This window comes from Lipotes vexillifer, unplaced genomic scaffold (assembly GCF_000442215.2).
Source record: "Lipotes vexillifer unplaced genomic scaffold, Lipotes_vexillifer_v1.1 scaffold1282, whole genome shotgun sequence".
Classification (NCBI taxonomy): domain Eukaryota; kingdom Metazoa; phylum Chordata; class Mammalia; order Artiodactyla; family Lipotidae; genus Lipotes; species Lipotes vexillifer.
In genome coordinates this window covers 183,967-201,410 of record NW_006769464.1, presented here as the reverse complement: position 1 = coordinate 201,410, position 17,444 = coordinate 183,967, and positions in this window count along the sequence as shown.

The window sequence follows — 17,444 nt, the reverse complement described above, 5'->3', positions numbered from 1 at the left end:
TTAGGGAAAGTTCTCACAAAATCTTTTCTTACCTCCTACTCCAACTCTTGATAGGCTGAAGGTGTGTAGTTAGCTAAGGGCTATAAAGCTGACCACTTGTTTTGTAATTCATAGTTTGTTGGTCTTGCACCAACACTTTTATATATGGTGTGATTAAAATTGTTAACTTTTAGTCATTTTTCATAATTGATAGGCACACACATATGTAACTAGTTCATGTTCAAATTCACATCAGTTTTAGAGTTGCTTTGTAATATTGAAGATACTGAGAAACTTGTGTGATATGTTATTCTAGGAACAACACAGCCTAGAAGGGTGTTGAATTTTCTTGAATTTCATTTTTATGTCAAAGGGATTGCATAGTCTTGAAGATTTAAACTTTCAGGTTGGAAGTGTATTTTATTTTCCTGGGAAAGTTCAATACTATTTTCTAGAGGAATAAGGAATGAAATGCCACAAGTGAGTAAACAATTTAGGTTGGGGATTGTGTATGTATGTGTAAGTTGCTGGATGTCTATGAAATAAATCTGTGTGGGAAAATGTCATTTTGGGATTATATTTTTATGTTGTGGGAAGGAGAGAGATGAAAAATTCACCCTTGCCATTTTAGTTTCCACTGGTTTCTCCTGCAAGTAGAGAAAATGCATAAATACTAAATGTACACATAAAACTGCTCCTTGGCAGATGTGGATTATATTCTAAAGGGACACATTTAAAGAACATCACCCAAGTCTCTTATTTATTCTGTAGCCCCTAAGCATGTCTCAGGGCAGGTCTACAGTATTATCAGGTACAGTTTTACACAGCTCTCTGTAATTGCTCTTTTGCTGTTTTAACCCTGAGTGAACCTCGCTTTGAGCAAACCTCCTATACAATTCAGCTTGAGCAAGTTTTAAAATTGTGGTTGGAATATTATTTTTTTAATACTAAACAACTTTTCAGTTTACAAAAGTATCACTATAAATTTTTTCTAATATTAAATCTTCTTCAGTGTAGTTTTAAAAGTTAAATTTATACCAGTTGGTCTAAACAATATATTTTTAGTAGCCTGGAGTTTCCTCAGAGGACACTAAGGTTATACACAGTATAGAGGTGCCCCCAGCATCTGATGGACAGTGGAAGACACTAGACAGAGAGAATGGTTGCAGACATATTCCTGAATACACCTGAGGCCAGCCCTGCCTTTGAGTGCTGTGGAAGTAGCTGGGGGGACATTAGGGATCCTGTGTAGACAGGTAGGGGTTGTGAGTCAAAAATATTTGCTTATTAATGTTAATATCCTCTCACTTGTTCTCATAGACAAAGGGTGAGTGTGGAGGAGGAACTGGGGAGATTTAGGACATGTGTCTTAAGGAGTTTCTTTTCCACTGGGCCTTCTTTCTCTAACAGGATCACTTACCTTTAAAAGCAGGTCCAGATTTGGCAGCTTGGTCAGGATCTAATGGCAGCACATAAATGAATAGCAAGATGAGTCTGGCACAGGGAGCCCCAGAAGAACAAGCCATGTCTTGTTCTAGCATGAAAAGTGGGCAAAAAAGTAAAGGTTCACGTGGACTTCTTGAAGATGGGGACAATGTCCTCACGAGTGGCCATTCAATAAATGTTTCTTAATAAAAGAAGGACTGAATCAAAGGGCAGGCAGCAGAGAGTCTGCTAAGATGTCAGCCCCAAATCTGATGTAGAGCATCAATTTCTCAGAACATGAGCTCTTGGAGGGCAGAGCTCACCTGTGTGGCTTTTAGCCTCTCCCTCCCCTCCCTGCCTCCCTCCTACCTGAAAGTACTGAGGAAGGATTGTATATCCTCTCCCAGCCTAGTAAATGATTGTCTGGGATGATCAGATTAGAGTCATTATATATGTCTGAGAAATATGGCTGGTACCATTTTACTTTTGAATATTAAGAATTACATGAGACATATATGTGCAATTTATAAAGAGTGGAAAATAAGTTAAAAAGAAGAAAATAATTCACTATGGCACTAATTAGCAATAGCAAGATAGATAACTGTACAAAAATGGGATCACACTGTACATATTGTTTGTGTCCTGTTTTTTTCCCTATGTGACAAACTATGAACATCATTTTTTGTGGTGTGATTTTAGATGTGCTCTATTAATGTAATGCCTATCTCTTACGCTCTACTCTAACCAAGATTAATCAGCTACAGATTTTTTCAACTAAACTTGGTAGTTTCCTCCCTGCTTTTAATGAATCGCTACCGTTCATTAGAAGATCCAGCAAACTGTGTCAGTTCCGTATGTGATACAGTAAAGAAATGGGCTCATCTAAAGGGGGAAGTTAAGTTTAAAAATCGAGCTAACAGTACACAAAAGTGTGGCAAAACCTCAAGGAAAAGCTGAGCTTCAGTGGCAAGAGTGAGGCATCGTGGAGAACATGGCACAGGGGAGAACCTCCCTTCCAAACACTGGTTCAGGTGCAGGGAGATACCAGGAGTGGGGAAGAAGCAGCTCCTTGGAACAGAGACACTCATTCATAGAGATTATTTGGGTTTCAATAAATTTCTGACAGTGGTCCTAATCCTAACTCAATTCAGAACCAACTCAATTCAGAAACTCAAATTCAGAACCACCCTGGTGTAAAGTCTGTGAGATCAGAGCGGGGTGCCTGGGAGAGAGCTGGACCCTGTCCTGTGCTGTAGAGCTGGAGATGGGGACACTCCTCAGAGACCCTAAGCCATGGACTTTGCTTTCTCCCTTCAACCCCAGTGAGGATGTGACCTCACTGGTTGGACTTTAGTTCAATAAACAGAGAACCTAATTTTTTTAATGTGTACATTTCAGTGGGTTTTAGTGTGTTTACAAGGTTGTGCAACCACCTCCATGATCTAATTTCAGAACATTTTCATCACTTCAGAAAGGAGCACTGTACCTAATAGCAGTCACAGTCCATTCCCCTTTCCCCCAACCCTGGCAACCTAATCTCCTTTCCATCTCTATGGATTTGCCACTTCTGGACCTTTCATATAAATGGAATCATATAACATGTGGTCTTCTGTGTCTGGTTTCTTTCACTTAGCATGATGTTTCCAACACTTATACATGTGGTAGCATGTATCAAAACTTTATCCTTTTTTGGCTGAATAATGTTCCATTTTATGGATATACCATCTTTTGTTCTTCCATTCATCAATCGACAGATGTTTGGATTGTTTCCACTTTTTGGCTTTAATGAATCATGCTGCTATGCACCTTTTTATGCGAACATATAGTTTCAATTCTCTTGCAGAAGCCAATGTGCTTGAATATTTCTTTAAACAAAAATGCAAGGATTGGGGAACAATTTGTTTTCAATTTTTCTGTAAACCTAAGACTGTTTTATAAACAAAGTCTGCTAATTAATTTTTAAAATGCATGGATCATTATTTTTTAGTGTGAATGGTGATTTGTGCCTGTGTGTGAAAGGCAGTGGCACACCAAGAATTTGGCTGTTTTCTCCCCCCTGCCCCCAGCTTTATTGAGATATGGTTGACAAATAAAAGTGTATATGGTTGACTCTTGAACAACAAGGGTTTGAACTGAACACAGGTCCATTTATACGTGGATTTTTTTCAATAAATACATAGTCTGGCACACAGTTCTGCATCCTTGAATATGGAGGCCCACTGTGGGACTTGAGCATACGCAGGTTTTGGTATCACTGGCAGGTCTTGAAACCAGTTCCCCTGGGCATACTGAGGAACAATTGTATATTTAAAGTGTGCAAAGTGATGATCTGATATATGTATGGATTGTGAAATGATCATGTCAATCAAGCTAATTAAGACATCCATTGCCTCAATAGTTACCCCCCTCCCCCACTTTTTTTTTTCTGGTGAGAATGCTTACAATCTGGTCTCCTAGCAAATTTCAAGTATACAATATTATTAACTATAACCACATGTGGTACGTTAAATCCTCAAAACTTATTCATCATATAACTGAAAGTTTATACCCTTCAATCAACATCTTCCCATTCCAACCACCTCTCCAGACCTTGGCAATTACCATTCTACTCTCTGTTTTCATGGGTTCCACAATTTTTTTTTCTTCCAGATTCCACTTATAAGTGATACTATACAGTATATGTTTTTATGCCTGACTTATTTCGCTTAACATAATGCTCTTCAATTTTATCCAAAATTTTTTGTCACAAATTGCAGAATTTCTTTCTTTTTTAATGGCTGAAATATTTGTCTGGTTATATCTTTAAACATTCATGCATCAACAGACACTTAGGTTTTTTTTCATATCTTGTCTATTGTGAATAATACTGCAATGAACATGGGAGTGCTTTTGATTTCTTTGAATATGTACCCAGAAGTGAGATTTCTGGACCATATGGTAAGTTCCATTTTTAGTCTTTTGAGGAACATCCATATTGTTTTCCATAGTACTTACATCAATTTAAACTCCTATCAACAGTGTACAAGGGTTTCCTTTTCTTCACATCCTCGCCAACATTTGTTATCTCTTCTCTTCTTGATAATAAAAACTTGGCTATTTCTCAATGCTGATCAGAGTGACCAACAGTCCCACAGAGAAGCCAGGTCTGAGGAAGAAGCCAGGGCAGGAATTATTGCATTTTCGTCAGCTCTGTGCAGCTGCCTGTTTTCCGTTAAATTCATTTGCCTAAATAAAATGGAGCACACAGTAAGAATAGGAGAATATGTGGTCTCCTCCCCATATGGTAATCTGGAATGCTGCAGGTAATATTCTTTCTTTTAATATATTAAAAATTATAAAATAATTCAATTTTGTTTGAAGAAGTTAGGAAACAGATGAGCATAAAGAAGAACTTAATTCATTTCCACATAAATTAGATAGTATTGTTAATATTTCCTTTTACAAAACATGAAATCACTTTTTTGATGACTGTAGTTTGTGTTCTGCTTTTTCCTCTAATCAATGAACTATGAATGAATTTCAAGGCATCTGGTTAGCATTATCTACTAATGTGGTACTGCTTTTCCTTTATGTTCTGCTGTAAGCAAATTTAATCATATTAAGACTGTTTTCCTTGAAGAAAACATAGGGTGAGCATTTCTCTTTCTAGTCCAAAGCAGGCACTTCCATTTATTTTATCCTAGGATCAAATAGTGCTGACTTTACATGAGGCAGACAGCACTGGGTCTCAGCTAAAGGGACACACAGTCATTTAAAAATTATAGTGGATCTGTCTGGAAATGGTAGAAGAAACTCAGGAGAAAATGGAAAACCAGGAAGAGAGAGTTTGGTTATGTTACAGGATGAGAAGATATAGAAAAAGGAAGTCTGGAGTTTCACTGTGGTGGCAGGGGTTACTTGACCTGGAAATTTTGAAAGCCAAGGAAAGGGAAGTCTAGAAGAGCTTAGGATGTGGAATTCCCAGACCCCACTGCTAGACACCCAGGTTGTGCCAGCAATCTGAGGTTAACAAATGCTTGCTGGTGATGATCTATTCAACAAACAATTTATTTGTGATTATTATCATAAGTAGATGTGATGTGTTCTGTTTCAGAGGTAATATTTCACCATTAAAGTGTTAAAATCATCTGTAATATATGTTTATTTGAGGATAACTAGAAAATGTAGGTAATAAAAATGAAATAAATTTATTCATTATGTCTCTTCACTTAAGGAGGTATGAAAGTATCTCTTTTTCTAAATGGCATGATACATTTTTTTTTGAACAACATCTTTATTTTTTTTTAATACAGCAGGTTCTTATTAGTTATCTATTTCATACATATTAGTGTATATACGTCAATCCCAATGTCCCAATTCACCCCACCACCACAACCCCTCCCCGTTTTCACCCCTTGGTGTCCATACATTTGGCATGATACATTCTTGCTATTGGTGTCCTGGCTTTTCCCATATGAATCATCTATAAAAATATTTTCAGTAGCATAGCTTTTGGCAAATGTATTGTTGATTTGGTGATTTCTCTCCTTACCTTCAATTCTAACATCAGATAATGAAAGTAAGACATTTTCTGTATAGAGGAAGCAGGCATGCTTCCCCTTCACACTTCTGGTCAGTCACTGCCATCTGATGTGCCTTCAGAATCCAATAAGGAACATTGGTTTTGCATAGTTAGAGAAAGATTGGGAGTATGTAAAGGGGCATGTGGAAGCTAGAAAAAGAAAAGAAAGAAAGAAAGAAAGAAAGAAAGAAAGAAAGAAAGGAAGGAAGGAAGGAAGGAAGAAAGGAAGAAAGGAAGAAAGAAAAACAGAGAACTTCTGCTGCTAGTGTCCTTGTCCCTGTGGTGAACCACAGTCACCTCCTGCCTCTGCGGGAGACCCTCCAACACTAGCAGCAAATCTACAAGGAAGCTATGATTCTCCATTTACAGATAAGATAACTGAGGCTTAGAAATCCTCTTCCAAGTTCACCCAGTTTGAATGTGTCAGAGCTGGTGTTCGTGTCCTAAAGATCACCCTGCATGCCTTGGAGGATAAGAGAACCCTGAACTGGGACCGTGAGAAGGCATCAAATTAGAGAAAGAGTGGATTTAAAAACTCAGAGAAGCCCAAGCCGTGTGGCTGATAGGGTCTTGGTGCTCCAGCTGGGTGTCAGGCCTGAGCCTCTGAGGTGGGAGAGCCGAGTTCAGGACATTGTACAACCAGAGACCTCCTGGCTCTGCATAATATTAATCAGCAAGAGCTGTCCAAGAGATCTCTGTCTCAATGCTAAGATTCAGCTCCACTCAAATGACCAGCAAGCTCCAGTGCTGGACACCCCAGGCCAAACAACTAACAAGACAGGAACACAACCCCACCCATTGGTAGAGAGGCTGACACCCCAAGTTGTCACAGACACCCCAAAACATACCACTGGACATGGCCCTGCCCAACGGAAAGACAAGATCCAGCCTCATCCATCAGAACACAGGCACCAGTCTCCTCCACCAGGAAGCCAACACAACATATTGAACCAACCTTAGCCACTGAGGGCAGACACCAAAAACAACAGGAACTGTGGACCTGCAGCCTGTGAAAAGGAGACCCCAAAACACAGTAAGATGAAAAAACTGAGAAGACAGAGAAATATACAGCAGATGAAGCAGCAAGGTAAAAACCCCCCAGAACCAAACAAATGAAGAGGAAATAGGCAGTCTACCTTAAAATAGAATTCAGAGTAATGATAGTAAAGATGATCCAAAATCTTGGAAATAGAATGGAGAAAATACAAGAAACGTCTAACAAGGACCTAGAAGAACTAAAAAGCAAACCAACAATGATGAACAACACAATAAATGAAATTAAAAATTCTCTAGAAGGAATCAATAGAAGAATAACCAAGGCAGAAGAACAGATAAGTGACCTGGAAGATAAAATAGTGGAAATAACTACCACAGAACAGAATAAAGAAAAAAGAATGAAAAGAATTGAGAACAGTCTCAGAGACCCCTGGGACATTAAATGCACCAAAAATTGAATTATAAGCATTCTAGAAGAAGAAGAGAAAAAGAAAGGGAATGAGAAAATATTTGAAGAGATTATAGCTGAAAACTTCCCTAATATGGGAGAGGAAATAGTCAGTCAAGTCCAGGAAGTGCAGAGAGTCCAATATAGGATAAATCAAAGGAGAAACACACCAAGACACATATTAATCAAACCATCAAAAATTAAATACAAAGAAAAAATATTAAAGGCAGCAAGAGAAAAGCAACAAATGACATACAAGGGAATCCCCATAAGGTTAACAGCTGACCTTTCAACTGAAACTCTGCAATCCAGAAGGGAGTGGCAGGGCATATTTAAAGTGATGAAAGGGAAGAACCTAGAACCAAGATTACTCTACCTAGCATGGATCTCATTCAGATTTGACGGAGAACTTAAACCCTTTACAGACAAGCAAAAGTCAAGAGATTTCAGCACCACTAAACCAGCTTTACAACAAATGCTAAAGGAAATGCTCTAGGCAGGAAATACAAGAGAAAGAAAAGACCTACAATAACACACCCAAAACAATTAAGAAAATGGTAATAGGAACATACATATTGATAATTATCTTAAATGTAAATGGATTAAGTACTCCAACCAGAAGACATAGACTGGCTGAATGGATAAAAAAATGATAACTGTATATATGCTGTCTACAAGAGACCCACTTCAGACCTAGGGACACATACAGATTGAAAGTGAGGGGATGGAAAATGATATTTCATGTAAATGGAAATCAAAAGAAAGCTGGAGGGCTTCCCTGGTGGCGCAGTGCTTGAGAGTCCGCCTGCCGATGCAGGAGACGCGGGTTCGTGCTCCGTTTCGGGAGGATCCCACATGCCGCGGAGCGGCCGGGCCCGTGAGCCATGGCCACTGAGCCTGTGCATCCGGAGCCTGTGCTCCGCAAATGGGAGAGGCTACAACAGTGAGAGGCCCGCATAACGCAAAAAAAAAAAAAAAAAAAAAGAAAGCTGGAGTAGCATTTCTCATATCAGACAAAAGAGACTTTAAAATAAGGACTATTACAAGAGACAGAGAAGAACACTACATAATGATCAAGGGATCAACCCAAGAAGAAGATATATCAATTGTAAATATTTATGCACCCAACATAGGAGCACCTCCATACATAAGGCAAATGCTAACAACCATAAAAGGGGAAATTGACAGTAACACATTCATAGTAGGGGACTTTAACACCCCACTTTCACCAATGGAGAGACCAACCAAAATGAAAATAAATAAGGAAACACAAGTTTTAAATGACACATTAAACAAAATGACTTATAATTGATATTTATAGGACATTCCAACAAAAAACAACAGAATACAGTTTCTTCTCAAGTGCTCATGGAGCATTCTCCAAGATAGATCATATCTTGGGTCACAAATCAAGCCTTGATAAATTTAAGAAAATTAAAATTGTATCAATTATCTTTTCTGACCACAATGCTATGAGACTACATATCAATTACAGGAAAAAAAAACTGCAAAATGCACAAACACATGGAGGCTAAACAGAACACTACTAAATAACCAGGAGATCACTGAAGAAATCAAAGAGGAAATTAAAAAAATACCTAGAAACAAATGACAATGAAAACACAACTGCCCAAAACCTATGGGATGCAGCAAAGGCAGTTCTAAAAGGCAAATTTAGAGCATTACAATCCTACCTCAAGAAACAGGAAAAATCACAAATAAACAACCTAACCTTATACCTAAAGCAATTAGAGAAAATAGAACAAAAAAACACCAAAGTTAGCAAAAGGAAAGAAATCATAAATGTCAGATCAGAAATAAGTGAAAAATAAATGAAGGAAATGATAGCAAAGATGAATAAAATTAAACGCTCGTTCTTTGAGAAGATAAACAAAATTGATAAACCATTAGCCAGACTCATCAAGTAAAAGGGGGAGAAGACTCAAATCAATAGAATTAGAACTGAAAAAGGAGAAGTAACAACTGACACTGAAGAAATACAAAGGATCATGAGAGATTACTACAAGCAACTATATGCCAATAAAATGGACAACCTGGAAGAAATGGACAAATTCTTAGAAAAGTACAAACTTCCAATACTGAACCAGGAAGAAATAGAAAATATGAACAGACCAATCAGAAGCACTGAAATTGAAACTATGATTAAAAATCTCCCAACAAACAAAAGTCCAGGACCAGATGGCTTCACAGGTGAATTCTATCAAGCATTTGGAGAAGAGCTAACACCTATCTTTCTCAAACTCTTCCAAAATATAGCAGAAGGAGGAATACTTCCAAACTCATTCTATGAGGCCACCGACACCCTGACACCCAAACTAGAAAAAGATGTAAAAAAAAAAAAAGAAAACTACAGGCAAGTATCACTGATGAACATAGATGCAAAAATCCTCAACAAAGTACTAGCAAACGGAATTGAACAGTACATTAAAAGGATCATACACCATGATCAAGTGGGGTTTATGCCAGGAATGCAAGAATTTTTCAATATACGCAAATCAATCAATGTGATACACCATATTAACAAACTGAAGGATAAAAATCATATGATCATCTCAATAGATGCAGAAAAAGCTTTTGACAAAATTCAACACCGATTTATGATAAAAACTCTCCAGAAATTAGGCACAGAGTGAAGTTACCTCAACGCAGTAAAGGCCATATATGACAAACCCACAGCCAACATTGTCCTCAATGGTGAAAATCTGAAACCATTTCCACTAAGATCAGGAGCAAGACAAGGTTGCCCACTCTCACCACTCTTATTCAACATAGTTTTGGAAGTTTTAGCCACAGCAATCAGAGAAGAAAAGGAAATAAAAGGAATCCAAATCGGAAAAGAAGAAGTAAAGCTGTCACTGTTTGCAGATGACATGATACTATACATAGAGAATCCTAAAGATGCTACCAGAAAACTACTAGAGCTAATCAATGAATTTGGTAAAGTAGCAGGATACAAAATTAATGCACAGAAATCTCTGGCATTCCTATATACTAATGATGAAAAATCTGAAAGTGAAATCAAGAAAACACTCCCATTTACCATTGCAACAAAAAGAATAAAATATCTAGGAATAAACCTACCTAAGGAGACAAAAGACCTGTATGCAGAAAATTATAAGACACTGATGAAAGAAATTAAAGATGATACAAACAGATGGAGAGATATACCATGTTCTTGGATTGGAAGAATCAACATTGTGAAAATGACTCTACTACCCAAAGCAATCTATAGATTCAATGCAATCCCTATCAAACTACCACTGGCATTTTTCACAGAACTAGAACAAAAAATTTCACAATTTGTATGGAAACACAAAAGACCCCAAATAGCCAAAGCAATCTTGAGAAAGAAAAACGGAGCTGGAGGAATCAGGCTCCCTGACTTCAGACTATACTACAAAGCTACAGTAATCAAGACAGTATGGTACTGGCACAAAAACAGAAATATAGATCAATGGAACAGGATAGAAAGCCCAGATATAAACCCATGCACATATGGTCACCTTACTTTTGACAAATGAGGCAAGGATATACAATGGAGCAAAGACAGCCTCTTCAATAAGTGGTGCTGGGAAAACAGGACAGCTACATGTAAAAGAATGAAATTAGCACACTCCCTAACACCATACACAAAAATAAACTCAAAATGGATTAAAGACCTAAAGGTAAGGCCAGACACTATAAAACTCTTAGAGGAAAACATAGGCAGAACACTCCATGACATACATCACAGCGAGATCCTTTTTGACTCACCTCCCAGAGAAATGGAAATAAAAACACAGATAAACAAGTGGAACCTAATGAAACTTAAAAGCTTTTGCACAGCAAAGGAAACCATACACAAGGCAAAAAGACAACCCTCGGAATAGGAGAAAATATTTGCAAACGGAGCAATTGACAAAGGATTAATGTTCAAAATATACAAGCAGCTCATGCAGCTTAATATCGAAAAAACAAACCACCCAATCCAAAAATGGGCAGAAGACCTAAATAGACATTTCTCCAAAGAAGATATACAGATTGCCAACAAACATATGAAAGGATGATCAACATTATTAATCATTAGAGAAATGCAAATCAAAACTACAATGAGGTATCACCTCACATGGGTCGGAATGGCCATCATCAAAAAATCTGCAAACAATAAATGCTGGTGAGGGTGTGGAGAAAAGGGAACCCTCTTATACTCTTGGTGGGAATGTAAACTGATACAGCCACTATGGCGAACTGTATGGAGGTTCCTTAAAAAACTAAAAATAGAACTACCACAGGACCCAGCAATCTTACTGCTGGACATATACCCTGAGAAAGCCATTCATAAAGAGTCATGTACCACAGTGTTCACTGCAGCACTATTTACAATAGCCAGGACATGGAAGCAATCTAAGTGTCCATTGACAGATGAATGGATAAAGAAGATGTGGCACATATATGCAATGGAATATTACTCAGCCATGCAAAGAAATGAAATTGAGTTATTTGTAGTGAGGTGGATGGACCTAGAGTCTGTCATACAGAGTGAAGTAAGTCAGGAAGAGCTAAACAAATACCATATGCTAATTCATATATATGGAATCTAAAAAAAAAAAATCATTCTGAAGAACCTGGGGTAGGTCAGGAGTAAACATGCAGACGTAGAGAATGGACTTGAGGATATGGGAAGGGGGAAGGGTAAGTTGGGATGAAGTGAGAGAGTGGCATGGACAAATGTACACTACCAAATGTAAAATAGATAACTAGTGGGCAACAGTTTCATAGCACAGGGAGATCAACTCGGTGCTTTGTGACCACCTAGAGTGGTGGGATAGGGAGAGTGGGAGGGAGATGCAAGAGGGAGGGTTATGGGGATATATGTATACATATAGCTGATTCACTTTTTTATACAGCAGAAACTAATACAACAGTGTAAAGCAATTATACTCCAATAATGATGTTAAAAAATTATAAGAAAGAAAAGCCAAAAGAAAAAAAATACAGAAAAACAGCTGTAACTGCAGGGAACTACTGAAGAATATCAGAAAGAATTGAATACTTGAAAAGGGGGTAGGGTATAGATCTTGCTGCTTTAGGAAAGAGAAATAAAAAAGGAGGAGGGGCTTTCTGTTTAGTAGTAAAGTTTACTGAAGCCATGGGAACTTTTTAAAATGAGGAAAAGCAAGATATTTTATTTGAGCACATGGCAGAATCATGGCTTCAGTCTTTGTTGCAGTCTCCACAGAGTCTAGTATGGATGGTATTGTGCATTTTCTGATAGAGGGTGTACCCTCCAAATACTGTGAAGATATCCATATATTTAATAAGATTATTTAGAAATAACCATTATTAGTTAATGATGGGGTTAATATCAAGTTCATTTTCAAAGGTATGATTTTACCTTTTAGATTTTCAAAATAGTGGAAGAAGTAGGGGTTTATTTAAGGAAAAATAGAAAGCGCAGATGGACAAAATGGCAATAATTATTCACTATTTTACATTAGGGGGATCATATTGTTCACTTCAAAAATTTTTCCAAAATAAGAAGTTGTAACACACTTTAGGTGGCATCATTTCTGCGGCCCACAACAACTTTTATGGTGTTTCTTTAACCACTATGGATTATTTCAGGACTTTTATTCTGTATTGGACAGGCAGCCATATTTTCATCTCCTGTCCCTAGCCAATCACTACCATCCACTTATCCTCATTGTTAGCTGACTGTGCAGTAAGGCAACGACTGCTCTATCTTCCAGGGACATGCCGAAGTTTTAAAAATCCAGCTGAAGCCTCTTGAAAGTTTAGAAGAACACAGAGGGAATGAAATGCTGGAAAAAAGAGTTAGGTCAGGAAACATGATAGGTAAAGAGAATCCTGGGCTTTCACTGTGTGTAGTGAAGATTACCCAGAGTTTAAAACCCCTAAAAGCTGAGGCAAGAGCAGGTTTTATGGAGGGGTGCATGGCAAAGTCACTGGCTCCCACCCTCTTTTATCTAGGACAGTACTGTGCACTTACTCTGAGGTTAATGGAACACTTAGATTGACTGGGATAGTGGCAGGTTTAAAGATATTATATATATTTATAAATGACCACAATGAACTTAAGGGAGCTGCTATACTCAGTTTCAGTGTTACTGGGGGAAATGGATTTCTGAACCATGTCCTAGGATCAAACTAATGATCAGAGTCACATCAAGTGTGGCGGTGACCCAGCAAAAATTTAACTCTTTTAATTTTTTCCCAGCTCTGTCAGGATTCTATCTGTCCAACAAATGCCTCAGGCCAGCTGCATACCCTGTAGGGAACTCAGGGGTGGGGGAAAAGCTAGACCAAGGTCGGTTGCATTTGTTCTTGCTCTATGCAGTTACCTCACTTCCATGATTTCTGAAATCTTGGCTGCTAAATTGGGAAAATACAGCAGGGTATTTGTGTGTACGTGGTCTCTTCCTGTCAATATGTAACCCACCTGCAGTTATCTTTTTACATTTCTAATGTTTCAAATACCACAAGTTTATTTAAGGAAAAGGAAAAAACAAACAAACAAACAAACCCAAAACCCAACAAACCAGGAAACACTGAACTTCAAGAAAAAGAAAAGAATTATGGTTACCCAAATCAAAAATAGTAATATAAATATATTTTCACAAATGGAATCATCTTATATATACTGTCTACATTCTGCTTTTTCTCTTAGTACAGACTGAGAATGTCTTATCCCTGGCATCATATTTGAATTGCATTAAAAACAGCATGCTCTTTCTTCTTTATGCTATTCTCTAACCAATATTACCTACCTTAAAATTTTATTTTCCTGTTGAGACAGTCATCATTCCCTTTCCTGTCCCACAAAAAGCAATAACACCCCCTGTCCTCATGATCCAACAAAACACTGTTAGAGAAATAATGACGTCTTCTAGAACTGAGTTCCTGTGGGAACTGTATGGAAAGGGTAGCAGAATAATAGAGGGAAACAGAACATTAAAGGAGTCACTTCTTTCTGCAGCAGGAGAACAGAGCAGATAAAAGAGACTGGGCCTTTACTGGGCAGTGAAGTTTATTCCAATTTCAGGCAATGCAAAAGCTGCTGAGTCAACACCCTGCAGAGGTGCGAGTGGAAGAAGCTTTCCTCTCTGTCCAAGGAGAACATTGGGTCATCACCAGCCACTGTTAAGAAACACAATGGATGGTTATGATGAACAAGGAGTTCAAAGAGGTCATTTTTTTCATAATCCTATGACAGAGAGATGTTTTACTTTCAAACTTCTAAAATTATAAAAGTAATACATATTCATTTAAGAATAGATAAATGTAATGAAGGAAATCATTATTCTATATGACATCCACTTATGATAACACTATACCTTATTTCTTTTTCAAAACTGGGATCATGTTGTAAATTCCATGTTTTAGCCTGTTTTCTCCCAATATACTTTTCAGTTACACAGTGACTCATTTTTCTATTTGACCTGAAACATGATAATTGAAAGAAAGTTTATAAACTCCAGCTGCTGTGATACCTTCAGCTGCCCTGGTTCCTTAACTTACTGAGTCTTGAGTGTTAAATTCTTCCTTCAATTCTGTGAGATACTCCAGGGTCCTTTCAATAAAATATTCCTTCTACTTGAGCTGAGGAATCACCAAAAAGTGATTACACAAGAATTATGGGAAAGATGAAGAAAAATGGAGGAAGACACTCAGAGCTAGTAAAGGTGTTGCTCTCTATAGGGCAAGTTGAAGTTAAAAATAAAACAAAATGAAAAAAAAACATCTGAGACTGCATGAAACAGAGAGAGAAACTTACAGAGAAATGGGACATTATTAAAAACAGAATTAGATCTTGCTGTAGCAAGAAAAGATATTAGAAATTGAGGAGTCTGAAATTTCACAAACTTAATAAATGATATCCAGAGCTTTAAAAAAATCTCAAGAAATAAAAAAGGCAAGATTTTAGGGAGGAGTATGTGGTCTAGGACTCTCTAAGGATGTTGGTATGAGAAGAACCAAACAGTAGTAATCCTAGCTTAGAGGCTCTCCAAGGATTCTCCAGGTGGCAGATCCTCCATTGTGTGACAACAGTGACTGGATGAAATGCCAGGGAAGAAGCGGGGCATCGGCCAGTATAGCAAGAAAGAAGACGAGAACAAGAATTCCTTGTTTCCTCAAAAAATTTTTAAATGTTTCTATATATTGCAAAATTCTAAATTAAGCATGAACAGGGCAGGTTCTGTTTCCTTTAAGATAAAGTGCACCTTTTTTAATTAAAATTTTTAATTAGTTTACAATTGTCCCATTCAAAAGAAAGATCATGTAAACATGTCAGCTCTTCTTAAATAATTTATCATATTTCTCTGTTAATTTTTTCCTCACTTAATTTTGTTAAAGAATAAGGAGACCAGTTTGAATTAAACTAATATATGCAGAACAAATTGGATACATTAAATCTCTAGGGTAAGTCCATCTTCTCCTAAGGGAAAAAACAAAAAATTCCAGGAGGAAAAGAGACTATATGTGGATTTTTAAAAAATTGATTGTATGAGCTGGGAACATAACTTTGTCCCTTAAATTATTCTGCATTATACTGCTCTCAAATTCAGGTCTTGTATGACTACCTGTGGTTGGTCTGTGTCCTATTCTATCAAGTTTCAAGCTTGCTACTGTATTTACTGCCAATCAATGTTCAGAGTTTACTAGGGCACTAATGGATCTTGATCAGTGAGTGATCTCAGTTCTTCAAAATCCTTAGCCATTATTTTGTATACTTTTAGAAATAGTTATTCATCTTTCGTAGTTGGCAGAGAGAATTGAACACTCATAGACAATAAACAGTCATTGAGAAGCTAAAATAGATTTCTGACTGTCATTCTGCATTTCAGAAGCAATTACTATTATTGGGCTCAATTCCACTGGTAGTATAGAGAGTTACGTTAGTTTTGGATAGCAGTTGAATAGACAGTTACATGTCTGTGGAGTTGGCACTTACTTTTGTTTTTCCTCTAAGGTGCAGTATGGACAATAATGAGAGTAATAAATCTGATGACTTCCTTTGAACACATTAACTTTGAAATGGAGGGAAGAAAGGTAAATGGTCACCCCATGCTAAGGGAGGAGGAGGAGGTAGAAAAGGAAGTGGTGAAGGGAGAAATACTATAAGTATGGAGAAAAGGTGATTTGTTTTATTTTTCCAGACAGGGTTCCCCAGATAAACATAAGAAAAAGGACAAAGAATTTTAATTCCCATGAACAATATTATTTGTAGCTTATTTAAAGCTATATCATAAATTGACTAAACTTATAAATATTCTTTGCTTTGGTTTTACTTTACAGTTTACGTTGCATTCAAAAAGTTCCAACCTTGTCTCAGCTGAAGTAAAGGAAAAATACTGCTTTTCATTCCTTCAAGCTTTATGGTTTTAAACCTTGCAAGTCAAATCTGCCAGCAAATTCAAAGGTCCCATTTAGGAATCAGAGTCAAAGTCAAAAGCTCAGAGACTGTTAAGTATAAGAACATGTTTTGAGGCAAGAAGCAAGATGGAAACTGAGTAAAAAGAGCCATTTGCCCTCAGAACAGGATTGAGATGCCCAGACCTCCTTTTTACCAGGTGCTAGTGTCCAATGACTATTCCACTGTTCACAAAATTACTTTTAGAGTAGATTTATGGATGTGCATGAGGTTGCTTCTGGGGATCATCTCTGGGAAGAGGTAGCATAGTCGTCTCTAAATTTATGTCCACGTTCTTGTTTAGCTCCCAGCTTTTATGAGGAGGTCAACTCCATCCCCGAGATGGTTCATTATTAGTATACTTTGCTATATACCTAACTGGTGTCAAAAAAGAACTCTCTCTCAAGTGCTGATCAAGCAGTACAATCTTAAACCCATAGTCACCAGGTAGCTATACTCTGAGGAGTACTGGAAGGGCATGCTATACATGCATATATGTACAAACCTAACATTTTCCCATGGATTATCTTTCCATCAAAAAATAGATTCCCAGGGCTTCCCTGGTGGCGCAGTGGTTGAGAGTCCGCCTGCCGATGCAGGGG